Consider the following 13,095-nt stretch of genomic DNA (forward strand, 5'->3'; position numbering starts at 1 on the left):
GTACATGCCACCAATAGTAAGCCTGAGAGGTTTGGACGCCATGATCTGCATGATGAGCAGTCCTCGCCTCAAACTGTAAGGCTTGTCTGTCCAGTCACAGTTGTACAGCGCCTGCCGAAGTGACTCCGACTGGAATTTATATTTGTCAGCTTTACAAACAATAAATAATACAGCACTACAAAGCTAAATAATAATAGACTAAATAATACTTGCATTATAGGGTGGGGCAATGAAAGCACCCCAACGTGTTTTAAGTGGCAGTGTCCAGGATCCGAACCCACGACATCGCTGTCTTGGGCCCGAAGTCCGCGACGCTACCGACTGAGCCACCGACTCACTAAAGGTTACAAACCTTCTACCCACAAAGGTAGGTCGTTTTACCAGAGTCATAGGATCCACGTCGTGGACGATTGTTGAATTCATTTCCTTACTCATTTGAGTTTACCAGTTCAAATGGTGACGTTCCACTTTTGCATCCTCTTCGGGAGCACAAAAGTGTCAAAAGGACCGAAGATCCTGATAATCCCTGACGGTCTTCAGGATCTGATAATATGAATGGTCCAGGGGCATTTAAGCCTGCAGGAAGATTCCAACCACAGACACACAGATTAAAATATTGCCTGACCTTCAGCCCTTTAATAGGTTAATCAATTCGCATCTGATTAAATTAAACTGTGATTGAAGTCGGAGACTGTTTCCCGTCTAAGGTGTTTTATAATATAGGTGAGGACGATTCGATTGTCTCGCCTCAGAGGTTGAAAAATCCAATATCGTACTCGTATATCCAATATCAAATAGCCAGACCAAATTGAATAATAATTTATTAAGATACGGTGCAAAATCTGCAAACACTGAGTGCTTAGCCTAATTTTGTGCTTGTCGTGAATTGTACTGAAAAGGACAATTTTTCATAGTGCTTGTTCAACATAGAAGAGGAGGATTGTTAGAAAATAGTCTGCTTTGAAACAGTCCACAAAGGAATGGCCAATTGTGACAGTAAGCATTTTAATCACACTTTCCATAACCAATAAAAAGTTACATGATATTTAAGTGACTATTTTACCTCATTTAGTACTATCCGTCCATAGAGATTGAATAGCCCGAGACTTCCCAAGATCACAAAAACCTCCACCAATCTCTGTATTACTCCTGGACTTAGCAGTTCGTCAAGCTGAATATTATATAAATAAATGTATATTATTAAAGTATTTTCACCATGGTTATGATATAATGCTACTCGTGCTGGTTTTTTCATAGTGCGTGTTCAACATAGAAGAGGAGGATTTTTAGAGAATAGTCTGCTTTGAAGCAGTCCACAAAGGAATGGCCAATTGTGACAGTAAACATTTTAATCACATTTTCCATAAACAAATAATTTTAAAAATTACATGATATTTAAGTGCCTATTTTAACTCATTTAGTACTGTTCAAAGGTAGTGTTCAAAGTATTAGTATCTGTCCATAGAGATTGAATAGTCCGAGACTTCCCAAGATCACAAAAACCTCCCCCAATCTCTGTATTACTCCTGGACTTAGCAGCTCGTTAAGCTGAATATAAAATAAATGAATGTATGTAATATATTATTAAAGTATTTTCACCATGGTTATGATATAATGCTACTCGAGCTGGTAGTTTTAAATATGTCTACCAAAATAAGTATTTGAACAAAGGTACCTTCAGTATAATATAAATTCGGTTTCCTCCATAAAATAACACTTACAGAACTTATGTTGGGAACTCCCAAGGCTACTACTATTGCTCCAAGTTGATTACTGAACAAAAATGACAGTCTGTAAGTTTTATCTGTCAGTTTAACAAATCTGGAAAAAAATTATAAATATTTATAAAAGATACTAAATCGATACTTACTAAATGTATACGAATTAAAAGTGAATAGTATATTGAAATTATTAAGTTTAATTTGGGGGGAGAAAGTATATTGTTTTGTGCTATAAAAATGACCGACTTGTTTAGGACAATAAGAAACTTATACAGTTATTAAAAAGGTTATCTCAATGTTGAGTACGTGCTACCTAGAATCTGGAGCATTTATTAATTTTATTATTTAAATACCCTTCATGATATTATAACAAAACAGTACTAAGCGATAAATAATAAATAATAATAGGCATATAGTTATTTGCATATAGTTTTTTTATATTTAAAATACTTGATACCAAGTAAATAAACGTTTGGTCGTATCTAAAATATTGAATATCATCATTTGTAGTCTGGTCTAGTAGTTTTAACTTTTAAAATACGTACGAATCCATTTGTCAATCATTAAAACCAATAAAAAAAATCATCAACCAAAAAAACAAAAACCGAAAAAATTTTACAAAAAAAAATTAAAAAAGTGCTGTTGATTAATGATTCAAACAATTACCCCACCATAAATGCATAGGAACGGTTACTACGTTTACCTGATTATTTCGATGTGTTGTTTGACTGTCCTGCTAAAGTACTCTCTAATCTTATATTCTTTCTGTTCAACCATTAGCATATGCATCAGAGTTCGACTTCGAACATCTATAGTATTTTCAGGTTTTGGTAATACTTTAATCTTTCTAAAACGAGGCAAGTTACATACATCACCGATTTCTCGATCTTTCATGAAATATTTGTATATGTTAACCGATCTTGCACCTCTGTTCGACTCTGTTGAACAATCCAAAGACTCATTGACAACTTCCAAATCAGCACAAAGTATTCTAATGGTGTACTTCAGTTTGAAAACCATAGTGTTCATAATTAAGAACCACTGAAACACACTGACGAGAAGGCTAAAGACACTTAGAGCGTTCAAAAGAAGCAAAGTGTAATACGAGTTGTTATCGTTGAATGAAACCCATCCCATTACCAAACGGGTACATTTATCATTTGGCTTGTTTAAGATTAAAGAGGAAATGGTAGAAATATATACAATTAATCCACCAGCTATTCCAAGGGCGACAATCAGGTATGAATAGAATGTTAGTTCTTTTTCGTGCTGTCTAACAAGCTTAGCATGTACAGAGTTATTTAGGTATTTAGTTAACGGTTGCATAACAAACTCAATGATCTTGCACACATCATCTTTGTAAAATATAGAGGTAGCCTCGATCAGAAGCAAGGTTATTAAGTACACGAGGTCTTGTAGTTTTGACATTTCTTCGTCAGGGTTTGAATTCTGTTTATTTAGACATAAGAACGTTGACATGATGTACAACACGATGGAAAAGATCCTAATGGAGAATAAATACTTGTTGTACTGTTTTTTGGTTGTGTCTAGAAACATGGCGAATTTGCACATCTTTGGCAAATGTTTATCGAATGAAACTTTGCCCATGTCGCCTCTCTGAAAATAAACATATTGGCTATAAATATTCGCATAATCATGCATCTCGTTATTTGATATAATATTATGTCAACCACTCAACAGTGTTTTATTATAATAAAACATAGTTTCAACTCTTCTTACAACATTTCTTTAATAAACAATTTATGTGTTTTTTGACGATGCAAAGTAGGAACCAATCTTTCACAAATTATGAAAAACATTTTGTTGGTTTTATGTTGCATCCTATGTTCTATGACTAAGATAAATAATAAAAATTGATTCGATTGTAAATACATTGTTTTAAACACCAATACGTTTTAAGATAAGATAATATTTTTATAATGGTCAGTGCTTTAAGCTCACTTACAAAGCCATTCAATAGAAATTGAAATATGAATGGATACTGTGGTGGACACAAATCTGGTTTGGAAATCAAAAGGTCAAAAATGTCCAATTCAACTGTATAAAAGCGATAAACGTAGTTTTAATAGTTTAGAAATAGTTGTTTTAGAGAATTTTCCAAATAGAAAATAAGCTATTAGCATTGGTCCCATGGTAAAATCTAGATCCGGGGCCTATTAGTTTATTGGTTTTGATGTATCCAGAGGCCAAAACCACCGTTCGTTAAAATTCGTATCTATATGTGTATGTCCGTTAGCACGATACATCAATTAAAGATGATCCCTTTTGTAATGAACTTTAATAAAGCTTATGCCTTATATGGAAAATTAGCCAAAAAACTACTTTTCGAAATAAAAGCATGTATTCATTGAAGTTGAGAGAATCAGACTCTCAAATAACACAATGTCTTATCTTAAAAACGTTTCAGTCCTTAACATGTTGTATGTCTGCAACCAGTCAGTGAAAAAATAACTGCCAAAAAACTCCAAATGTTCTTATGGCGAATGTATTACTACTACACACTTAGAAAGACCTTATTATGAAAAAAGAAGGCTTCTATTTTGTGCAAGATCTTAATGTAAAACTGAATAGCTAATTGATACTTGAAAGGCAACTTTCAAGATATGAAAGTTAGATAGTGTACTTATAAATAAATTTATTTTCCAATAGATAAACAAATCAAAAGTAAGCTAAGCTTTACTTCTTGTCTAAAAATGAATATTAACATACCTTGATCCCAGGTGAGAATCTTCTCTCCAAATGGTGTGACCTAGTCAGCTATGTTCTGAAGCAGTTTGTGACCATTTTAATTTTATATCCATCCGAGTTAAAGTTTCTTTCGTGTGATGGTAGAACCGAACGGATATAGTTTATTAATATACCGCCTTGAAAAACAATACGTATCATGATGTACTTCCTACGGCTCTGTCAAAGTTTTCTATGGAACAGGCAATGTAATATTGAGGGAGTTAAAACAGCGGTGGGGTAGGGCATAGTATTTATAATTGAACTGTACAACTTTTCTTACTTATACTTCCAAACGTAATTATTTCATGACTTATTTGCGCCTTTTGTGGAATGCGTAATACAATTTTCTCATATCTTAATCATTTAACTGATATTAATTATGCTATGCTGTAAACATTAATCGTTGGGACAGTGGTGTGATCCAGAACACTGTAGAGCATAAACATATTAAAATGATTATATATAAATGTTATTAACATCTCACTTATCGTTTTACTACAGTGCACACTTTATTCACTTCCCTGAGTTCCTCTGTAGTTACGCCCCTTGAAGTCCAAAGTTTTGAGCTGAGGTTTTCAAAAGTAAATATTAATTGGTCTCAATAAAAGCATGAGAAAATTCACAATGTTTATCTTTGCGTTGGCATTTAAATTTAAACAACCAGGACTGCCAAATGCTCATTTCACAATTTCAGACAGCTGATCTAAATAAATTAAATATATTTTACCCAAATATGTGGTAGGATTATTTAAAACATAAAACTTTATCACAGATTATTTATTCTCAATATATTTCAATGATTATAAAACTGATTTTTCTTCCCATTGCGAAGGACGGGCACAGCAGCTAGTCTATGATAAGAACTTAAATACATGAAACAATTAGTTTTAATTTACCTTATCACCATGGATACAGTATTAAAATTAACTAAACACATTTCTGAGCTGGGTTTAAATAGTTGTGATCAGAAGTGTCATTAATATTACAGTAACAAAGTACAGCCATACAACTTAGTGTATTTACTCTAAAGCCTACCTACCTGAATTACATACATATTATGTCTATTACTTAGTTTAGTATGTGTGTATATAGTGTAATCCACACACTAAAAGCTAATATTTATAGCTCAAAACAATAAATGTAAGAGATAAGATATTCTTGTTCGTTGGTGCTTGTCAACTCATTACCTAGTCGACTCCGACTTGTACGGTATTGCGTATTAATGATGTCAGCTTCATTGTTGTTTAAAAATACTATCATGGGTTCAAAACTCATTATTTTGCAGATATTGAGTATATTTTTATGAATTCCCATAATTAAAAAAAAGATTGGTTCACAAATAGTATACTACCATAGTAAATTTTGTAACTTTTCACACGAATCAAATAGGTTTTAAGATAATTCTCAATAATCCAAGGTGTTTATAGAATGATGCATGTCTAGGACAACATCAGGTCAATGGTATTTGGCAGTTCTTTTACTTAACATTAGAATAATTAACAAGCATTAGAAACGTTGCCAGTTTTCTCCAGACACGTTTTAAAACCAGAATATTTTTGTTTTTCCTGATAATTGTGAGCCATACAAGATACAAGCCAACACAAACATAACGTTTACATACGGCTATAAATGTTTTGAAGGAATTTAATTTTGTAGAAAAACTCTGTGAGTTCTCCATGTTGGCGTATATTTTTCAACCCCTGCAGTGAAGACAACATTGCTGCACATAAAATCTCTTAACTGTGAAATGTGCCTTGCGACAAGAGAAAATTGCTTTAATCTTCAACATCTTTATACGAAAAAAAAACAATGATGAAACCAAGGTGTAATAACTACCTATATTTCATAATTTATTTTTTAAGCCCCCTAGGTTAGATTCCTAATACACTATTAGCTCTTTAATTTATTCTTATTTCTGAATATTTTTATCTAACTTCTGATAGTCACAAATAACCATATTCAATTCAATTCAATTCAACCAATTTTATTTATGCAATTCTTAAATTAATTACATAATCCCATGTGCCATGCAAACCACGCGCGGGATGAAAAACACATTTTTATTACTACATTTCATTTTCTTGTTTCTGGCAGCAAACAGTTCATTTTTCCTTCTTTGCCACTTTAACAGAACAGTGAGTAGACATTTCCTATCAACAACAGCATTTCCTATGAGCAACAGTTTTAATCATGTTTTAATATATATTTTTAAATATGAGATGGGGGTGTTTGGAAATTCCTTATTTATTCTTCAATCGCACTTATGACCAAGTGATGTACTTTAGTTTTGTAATTAATAATTAAATGGTTACTGTTATTACTGTTACGATTATATTTCTCTGTATTATTATTGCTTTCCTTACTGTAATTAAAATACTAAACTAACTTAAGTTTACTTTTTACTTTACTTAAAAAAAAACACACACACACACACACATTTAATTTTGTATTAACTATTGTTTTGTATCAACCATTAACTAAATTGGTCCGGGTCTAGGTCTTACAATGAGACATACGGTAATAGCTAATTCCCTAAATAGAAAATTAGCTGAAAACAACCCCGAGTTCCACCCCCCGTTGAATCCTAATTGCAACAGTCCAGAGTGCGAACAATGGTAAAATCATCCAGACTGCGAACACCTAAAAAACGTCGAGGAAATATTTGGAATCTGTAAAAACGGTTGAGCCACTGCAGCTAAACAGGAGAGGCCGGCTAATATACAGGGTGATCAACTCGTTGAGGCCACCATTTGAATATCGAAAACTGTAAGAATTAGAGAAAACTTTAAATGGGGGACATTCCTTTATTTTTTGTGGCAGTTAAAAATATGATTTTAATTTTTCGAAATTCAGCCGCCATTTTCCAAAATGGCGGCCAACTTTGAAATTTCTTATAAAACACCCTATATTTTATCATGTTTTCGGATAGAACAGGCAATTTAAAAACTTTTTTATTCTTGGCATTTTTTCGATAAACCCACTCGTTTAGGAGTTACGGCCAATGGAAAAATGACTTCCGGTGTACATTTTACATCATGTAGCTCCTAAACAAGTAGGTTTATAGCGAAAATGCGAAGAGTAAATAAGTCAAAGAAGTCTTAAAATTGCATCCACATTCCAAAAAGACCATAAAATTCGTTAAAAATATTAATTCTATTATTTCAAAAATGGCGGCCATTTTCCAAAATGGCGGCAAACTTAAAAAGTGGAAAACTGTGTATTTTATGGTCTTTTTGGAATGTGGATGCAATTTTAAGACTTCTTTGACTTATTTACTCTTCGCATTTTCGCTATAAACCTACTTGTTTAGGAGCTACATGATGTAAAATTTACACCGGAAGTCATTTTTCCATAGGCTGTAACTCCTAAACGAGTGGGTTTATCGAAAAAATGTAAAGAATAAAAAAGTTTTTAAATTGCCTGTTCTATCCGAAAACATGATAAAATATAGGGTGTTTCATAAGAAATTTCAAAGTTGGCCGCCATTTTGGAAAATGGTGGCTGAATTTCGATAAAATAAAATCATATTTTTAACTGCCACAAAAAAATAAAGGAATGTCCCCCATTTAAAGTTTTCTCTAATTCTTACCGTTTCCGATATCCCAATGGTGGCCTCCTTGAGTTGATCACCCTGTACATTTGTTTATAATGTATGTATTATGTTATATATGCTATAATTATGTTTAACTGCCATATTCGTGTAAAACTTTTGTTTTGTAGCTTTCATTTTAAGATAATTTGATTATTATTAGCCAAACGTATAAAAACGGCCACTTTATGAGCGAATTTTTGAGGCTGAAAGAATCCGTCTGTAGTATACGTCGCATGCAGACATATGACTTCAAGAATGCTGAAACATCGTCCTGCTCCTGTATGTATATTATCAGCCCTGATTTGTGATTCTAGCCAAATCATTCTTGTAACGATCTGGGTTTCTATGAATATGCTGAAAAGTCCAACTATTGAAATGTGTTCGCAATTGGGAATCATCCCCATCCCGCAGGCGCCCCCCCCCCTCCCATATAAACCCAAAAATGTTCGCAGTCTAGACTGTTCGCAATCAGGAGGACACGCCACTACTATGTACCCTGGCTTCTTCTATTTAGAATAAAATGGCGGAACATCTAAATAGGTTTAATGGTGCGTTATCGTCAAAGTAATTTAGTTCACACCACTATTTGAAATAATGTCCTGATTTTTGGCAATGTTACTCAAGGAATGAAAACTAAGTTGATTAAAGCGATAGGATGATGGTTAATGAAAATAAAATAAATTTAATTCATAACACTGTCTGTAGAATGTTCGATACATCTGGTATATTAATTTAAGAAAGTGGGCTCTTTGTGGGAAATCCTGTAAATTAAGCAAGAGTAACTTCGTGATCTATTATAAATATCTATTCTTGTTTATGTGAATTTAGTACGAGGATTTATTGCATCCGTAGATTTATAGATGATTTTATATGAATTAAGGACGTTTAATCTATTATTTCACATGATAAAAAGAAAACTAAATCTAACTTGATGAGCCTGGGTTGTTTTTTACTCATTAATACTTTAATGAAGTGACTCATTCTGTGTCAAACAAAGCTAAAACAGAATGAAAGAGGCTCAACTTACAAAATATATTTTGGATACAGTCCAAGCTGGATGCTTTCCAAACCTATTGATGTTTATTTCAATTTGCTCAATAAACTTTAAAAACATAAGATATTGCGATAAAAGTATCAACATTTGTTTATTTTTATTGTTAATGATTTGTGTAACATTTGACTATTAATACAACTAGTATCAAATAGTAAATGGTGTAACTAAGGTACTTTGCTCTCGCGTTACACATTATGTTTGTCCCACAGTTACTATAAAGCTTATAAATAAATATCCTACAAAATAACACGTTTTAAATTAGGTTAAATCATGTTAAATCCAAGCGTTGAACGGACAATTTCTTGTTAACGCGAAACAACAGGTTAACTCGTAGTATCAATACTCAAAGGCTGTAAAAAGCTGCACCAGCTGATCGTAATCTCATATATAAGCCACCTAATTCAAGCGTACACGTATTAACGTGCCTTATAAAAGTACACTATTTTCTGTTGTTTGGTTGGAATACTGGAATGAGGCAAAAGTAACTACTAGTTGTTACTGTAGATGCAGTTGTTAGCTACTTGAGTGCTATAAGTAAGTACTGTAGATGCAGCAGTTAGCTACTTTGCGTGCTATAAGTAAGTACTGTAGATGCAGCAGTTAGCTATTTTCGTGCTATCATCAGTGCAAGGAAGCCTGCTTTGTCAGGTAACTGTAGGGGGGGAAAAGACGTGTCGTAGTAGATTGGTATAAAGTATAAAGTAAATTTATACTTAGGTAGTAGCATTTACTATTGGATCCTGAATCAGACTTCCGATCTATATATAGATGGAAAGCATACTTCAGGATTCTTAGACCTTAGTTGACATAATTTGAACAAATGTGTTTGTATTTTTTTTAATTGAAGATTTTCTTTGTAGACTTCAGGGTTAACACAGGGATTTCAGTGGCCTATTTGGAAATGTGGTCTTTTAATGTGGAGTCTTTTTGAGAAACAACTTAACTAATTTTTCAACCAGAATATGCAGAATAACTGTGGGTCCCGCAAAGCCATACCCCTCACTAGCGATAAAACTATTCATCAAGTTACCGATAAATATCCGAGCCCACTTCACTTCGCCAGAGCCTACTAAGGAGGCCCTTGTTTCCATCAAAATAACTGTTTAATGAGCCACTCGCCTTCACAAAAATCCGAGTCACATCCGTCAGTTTAGTTTAAATTGTACATATAGTGTTTTTTATAGATTTATCTGTTACTAGCTGGCCCGACAGACGTTGTCCTGTCCTAATGTGGTTTTATGTCAAATGATCGTTCATTTTCAAAATGAGCTCGTTTGCATGGCTCAATCACGTCCTGGTTGAAGTTCGTTCGCTACGCTCACTCACCTTTATTGGACAAGGATGAAGAGATAAAGTATTAAAGTAAGTATACAGTATGTATACCGACCAGGGTTCGGGACTAGTTCCCAGTGGTCCGTGGGGATCTTAGATGATAGCAGTCACACACTGTACCCGTCTGTATTAATACACAAAATAAAAAAAAAAAAAAATTTAAGTTATACTTCCTTAAGTCTATAAATGAAAGGAAAACATTCATAAAATATATAACTTAAGATTACAAAAAATAATTGTACGTATTAAAATTTATTGTTAATGATATTTTCTATTCAAAGAATAATGTTGTCAGTTCACTAAATTCCTATGTTTATTATTTGTAAATTGATGTATTCAATAATATAAAGTGATTGATAGGTGATTAGAGAGTTTTTTTTTATGAATGTCTTACTTGCCTAAAGGAGAAACCATCAATCTTGTTATTGAACTGGACTTACGAAGCCCATTTTTCCCTAGCGAACTCCAAATGTTTGTTTTCAAATACAACACATTGGGTTGGACATCATAATTGTGAATATATGTGTAGTAACTTTAAAATTTTTTTTAAAAACTTGTTTTAAACTTTGATTGTATAGTATAGTAAATTAAATTGCATAGAAAATATTTTTAAAGTTGGTTATTTATTACTTAAACTCTTTTACATAAAATGCATCTGTTTTATAAAGGACCTAGTGAGTCTGTAATATTTTTGGTAAATCCTATTAATCGTAAAAGAAATAATATTTAGTTTTATATTTAACATTTAAATAAATAGCCTATAAAGCTAAGAAAACATTTTCATCTAAGACGTAAGATTTAAGAAGGAAAATTTCTCTTAGTAGCCTTTTATTTTGCATAATTTTGTTTAGCGAAAGACAAGCTATTTAAAATGCTACAAGATATGGTTTCAACATTTTTGGCAGATCTTCAACCAAATATTGTTAGAACGGAGATGTCAGGTTGACGTTAGTAAGTTGGAAGACGATAGCGAAAACAACGTCTTTCTTAAAACAACTCATTTATCAACAGTTGTATTTCTTCATCAACTGGTTACAAGGTGATTGCATTTTCGGCCATTGACCTATAAAGACGTAAAGAGTAGGTCTTACCTCATGTTTTGAAAGTTAGGATTTAATGGAAAACATCGTTGTGTCTGTCTTTGGTATGGAAATGTAAGGCAGTTCTAAACATTCTGGCACGTATTATACAATACGGAAATAAGATGTGTTTGATGTTTCTGTTCATACTTTTGTAGCCTCATCGTGGTACAATTCAGTAGAAAATGCTCTTGAGCATTATTGCAAGTCATTTATAAGAACTGAGAGACTTAAGTCAGAAGGGAAATAGCTATCGCTAGCTATAGCTAGTAAGTAGGTTTGTGTATTCTGTTTGCTTTGGATTTAACAGTAGTGAATTCAGTAAGTCGAAATTCAAAAATGCTTTTCTACGTGATGCCAAAACGAGTCAACCTACTGTTACAAACTTTTCAGGAAGTAAATCATAAACCGTCCATCATATTGGTATTTAATATTTTTCCTTCAAACCCCTCGGGTCATCCAGTGAACGAATAAAATCATTAGATGGAGCTTTTGAAAGGAAAACGAATGGTCCCAATGGTAATAAAAACCCCAATATGTTTTAGTTTACATTACATAATTTAAAATGGGCTGATATTGTGTATTATAAAAATTTAACGGTAATTATATTTGGTAAAATAAATAGGTTAGAAGTTGAGAAACACTTAGTATGGATTACACTCAGGAGGACGATCAGATCTCTCAACCTCTCGACTACAAACGACCTTCCTCTCCACAACTGAGAATTGAAATGTATATATATAAACTTTCTTGCCATCATTTGAATTTATATTGGGAAAATTTAGTGAATGAAACAAATGCAATGTGAACCTTAACTTATCTAGAAAACCAAAAGGACAAATCACTTAAGGAAATATCAAAAATAATTTTCTGTGTTAGGGAACTCTATATATCCTTATTCATGAAGTGGTAATTATTAATTACTAGCTGTTACCCACAGGCTTCACCTCATTTTAATTCATAAGTATTAATAAAATTATTGATTGGTTAAATTAAGCTGAAATAAACAAAACAGAATACAGAAATACAAACAAATAATTACACCTGATTTTAATAAGGAAATAAATTGAAAGAATAACATACAAATAAGGACAGCTGAGGTTTTTTTTACATTATGTATAAGGGAAGTAGGCAATTACGACCTTAAAGAGCGATTTATGAAATAATGGATAGTTTTGCGTAAGGTTTCTCAAAGTTCATGGGTACTTTTGGCTTTATATATAGATTTTTTACGGAAAAAGAGTCAACAATAAAACACTGCCATAACAGTTTCGACCCGTATTTGAATTTTACTTCGACGATACCAAATGTTATTTTGGAGCCTCTTTGTTTCTGTTTTAAATACAAGGCCCTCAAAAACTCGTCTGGAGTATTAAATGGGGATTTTTACTACGAAACATGGGTTAATCTCGGTATGTATTTGAAATAGCCATGTTGAATATCAAAGCAATGTTTCTTGGAAGAAAGGCATATATCAAAGTAAGAGACTTCATGTGAAGCAACGCTATCTTCAATGCAAGGGGTTTAACAGATACGTTTCAACACTGCTTTATCATCGGTTTGATTGCA

This window comes from Macrosteles quadrilineatus, unplaced genomic scaffold (assembly GCF_028750875.1).
Source record: "Macrosteles quadrilineatus isolate MER2022 unplaced genomic scaffold, UCM_ALF_1.0 Scaffold_6__1_contigs__length_79288215, whole genome shotgun sequence".
Lineage (NCBI taxonomy): Eukaryota > Metazoa > Arthropoda > Insecta > Hemiptera > Cicadellidae > Macrosteles > Macrosteles quadrilineatus.